The 3,534-nt window shown below is 44.9% G+C and overlaps 1 pseudogene; it reads right to left on the bottom strand.

Annotated features, from left to right (window-relative positions):
- Positions 1 to 236: 236 nt before the first annotated feature.
- LOC119003009 (heterogeneous nuclear ribonucleoprotein A3-like) lies at positions 237 to 1,385 on the bottom strand (annotated as a pseudogene).
- Positions 1,386 to 3,534: the final 2,149 nt, after the last annotated feature.

Raw genomic sequence — 3,534 nt, 5'->3', positions numbered from 1 at the left:
GAAGAGAAAAAGCAAAAGACAAAGCTACAACAGATACAAGCCCTCAGGAATGTACATCTAGTTGACACTACATTGCATTAATCCATAGCCCCACTGTTTGCAAGCTGTGGCCATGTCAGCTCTGAACAACAAAGGTTTCCTGTTTAAGCTGCAGTGACTTTTCTGACTAGGGACCATCGCTCCTTCTGTGGCAGATTCTTACGGTTCTTCTAATGCATTTGGGACCACTGTCTCCAAGTAACCTACCTGCAGCTTTCCTGACAACTCTCACTCTCCTGCTAAGAACTGTAGCCCTTTTCTGCTACCATATCTGCTAGTTCTCCTACCAGATCCATAACAACCACCTCAGGGGCTTCCCAAGCTTCTTCCACCAAAACTGTCCCCCTTCATGGGTCCATAGTTTGATTGCCATTGTCCATTATAACTTCCAAAATCATTATATAGTTCCCACCACCACCATACTTACCACCAAACTTGCCCCCTTCCTTGGAACCATCATATCCTCCACCACCCTGGTCTCCACATCCTGCTCCACCACCCCCATAGCCTCCTCTACTACTGAAACCAGGTCCACAGCCATGGTACCCACCACCACCTCCTCATAACCACTTCTGCTGCCACCACACCATGGCCTCCTCTTCTACCAAAGCTTCCACCACGGCCAAAGTTACCTCCACCACCTCCAAAGTTTCCTCCGTGACCCATGAAATTGCCACATCCACCTCCACGGCCTCTTTGGGACCCAGCAGACTGCATTTCTTGTTCAGAAAGGGCCTTTTTCACTTCACAATGACGCCCATTAGTAGTATGGCATTTCTGACCAACAATTTCATCCACTGAATCATGATCATCAAAAGTTACCACAGCAAACCCTCTTTTTTCCCCGCTCTGCCTATCTTCCATGACTTCCATGGTTTCAATCTTGCCATACTTTCCAAAGTAGTCTCTCAGGTTATATTGTTTGGTATCTTCTTTAATACCACCAACAAAAAATGTCTTCACAGTTAGATGGGCTTCAGGCTTAACAGAATCCCCTCTACCAACAGCTTTCTCTGGTTCCCTTACCTGCCCATCAGCCTTGCAGGTCGAGCCCACGTTGCTGCCTCCGCCTCCTCCACACAAGAGTCAGTGACAAAGCCAAAGCCCCGGGGACATTTTGTCTGGGAGTCTCCCAATCACCAAATGATCTGTGAGTATGCCCCTTTCACAAAGTGTTCTCTTAAACTATCTTCTGTAGTTTCACAGCTCAAACCACCAATAAACAGTTTTCTCAACCGCCCTGGTTCCTTCGGGTCCTGGCCCTCCTCCCCCACCCGGTAGCGGGGGCTACTGTGGCCTTGTCCGGAGTCTGGCTAGGGGTGACCTGGGGGCGGTTTTACCTCCATTTGGAGACTGGACTCGACTCTTCCAACTCTTATCTCTTCAGTTGATATAAATTTTGAAGATGATAAGGAAACTGACTGGAAGTCTCCTGAAAGTCGATTTAAATTCTTAAACAAATTTTCAGTGACCGTTGACATTCAGTATTAGTTTCAAGGGCATAGCAGTTGGGTTAGCCATTTAGGTCTAAGGTACCAGGTGATGGCCCCTCACATCTAGCGCCCCACGTGGCTGTGCACAGTTATTACAGTACTGTTGGTTTATTCCCTATGCTGTGCTAAATTTACATCCCTGTGACTGTTTTGTAACTTCCAACTTGTACTCCTTCATCCCTTCACCTTTCCTTTTCCTTGTCCCCCAACTACTCCCCCTCCTGGCAACCATGAAAACGCTCTCTGTATCTAGGAGTCTGTTTCTGTTTTGTTCGTTCATTTATTTTTTATTTTTTTAGATTCCACAAATATGTGAAATCATATAGTATTTTTCCTTCTCTGACTTGTTTCATTAGCATAATACCCTCTAGGTCTATCCACGTTGTTGCAAATGGTCAGATTTCCTTTCTTTAAAGTCTGTATTGAAGAACCCAGATGACAATTAACTGATCGTAGCATAGCCTGTAAGAAGTGGGGCAAATATTAAAGAGGATTAAAGCCAACCACTTGCAGTCACAGAACCAAAAATGGAGCCTCACATAGAGAAGGTGCTTATGGTTACACAGCAATTATCTCAGCTGGCACTGTTTTTTCTTTTTTTGCCAATACCTTCTCATCCATACCACTGGAATTCTCACCCTTTGATTTCTCTAATTACTCTGCTGCTTTTACTATTTTATAGTGTGTTTTTTTTGTTTTTACATTGAGGTTCTGCTGACATAGAATAAACTACAAATGCAATAAAATTATGCAATTTGATAAGTTTTGACATATGTATGTACCCACAAAATCATCATCTCAGTTGAGGAGGTGAACATATCCATCATCCTCACGGGTGTCTTACCACTGCAGGGTCCTCCATCCCGCCTGCTCCTCCCACTGGCAACCTCCTCCCACTGGTTGCCAGTCAGGCCACACCCTTCCAACCAGCAGCTGAAGACTGATAAGCCTGAAGTCACCCAAAGAAAGGCTTGGCTAGTAGGCCCACATGTTCAACATCAGCTTTCCCCCCTGAAACATACTCTCCTCAGTCTTCTCATCTCAGCAAATGCAACTGCCATCCTATCAGTTATTCAAACTAAAAAGCTAGGAGTAGTCCCTTGATTCACGGGCCCTGCCACTGGGTACATCTAATGAATCAACGAATCCCAACAACTCCATCTCCAAACGATATATAGTGACTCTGTCCCCTTCCTTCTGCCTCTGCTGCTTCAGTCCTGGTCCACACCTTCATCACTTTGGGCCTCACTTCCTGTGACAGCTGCCTAAATGTTTTCCACGCTACCAAGCTTGCCTCCCTAATTGTAGAGTGATTTTTAAAAAGCTGTATCAGATCATTTCACTCCTCTGCGTGAAACCCTCCACATCTCTCATTGCATTAAAACCATTTCAAATTCCTTACCTTGGTCTACAAGGCTGTTGCTTGACCAAACTCTTCACCTCCCTTTCTGACTTCATCTTCATCCTTCACCACTGTACTCCAGCTACTCTTGCCTACTTTTATTTCCTGAACCCATTCAATTTGTTCCAGCCTCTATACTGAGTGTTTCTTTCCCCCTGAAACGCTCCCTCCACCCCCTTATCATCTCAAGGGTAGCTCATCATCACTCCCATCTCAGCATAAATCCCACCTCACCAAAGAGGCCTTTGCTGACTACCTAATATAAACCAGTCCCCACAAGTCAGTCTCTATACTATTTTAATGCTCAAGAGGATACTTTTCTTCTTTATTTTTTTTTGTAGCTATCTCCTTTTGTAGCTACTCATGCCAGACTGTGAACTCTGTAAGAGCAAAAGTTTTTCTGTGTAGTTTCCTACCACATTCCTAGCTCCTGGAATAGTCAGTGCTTGACAAGTAGAGAGCATGGCATACACATTTGGTGAATGAATAGTTTTCTCCTCGGGGGGTTGGTTTCTACCCAACAATCTGGCATAAGTTGGTTATCTTTATTTCTGACTCATAACTCTGGCCAGCCTGTTTTCCCTGGCCACACCTCTAATA

The sequence above is a fragment of the Sturnira hondurensis genome, unplaced genomic scaffold, assembly GCF_014824575.4.
Source record: "Sturnira hondurensis isolate 20B ecotype Veracruz unplaced genomic scaffold, ASM1482457v3 Scaffold0018481, whole genome shotgun sequence".
In the NCBI taxonomy this organism is placed as follows: Eukaryota; Metazoa; Chordata; class Mammalia; order Chiroptera; family Phyllostomidae; genus Sturnira; species Sturnira hondurensis.
This window is presented reverse-complemented; position numbering and strand designations above follow the sequence as displayed.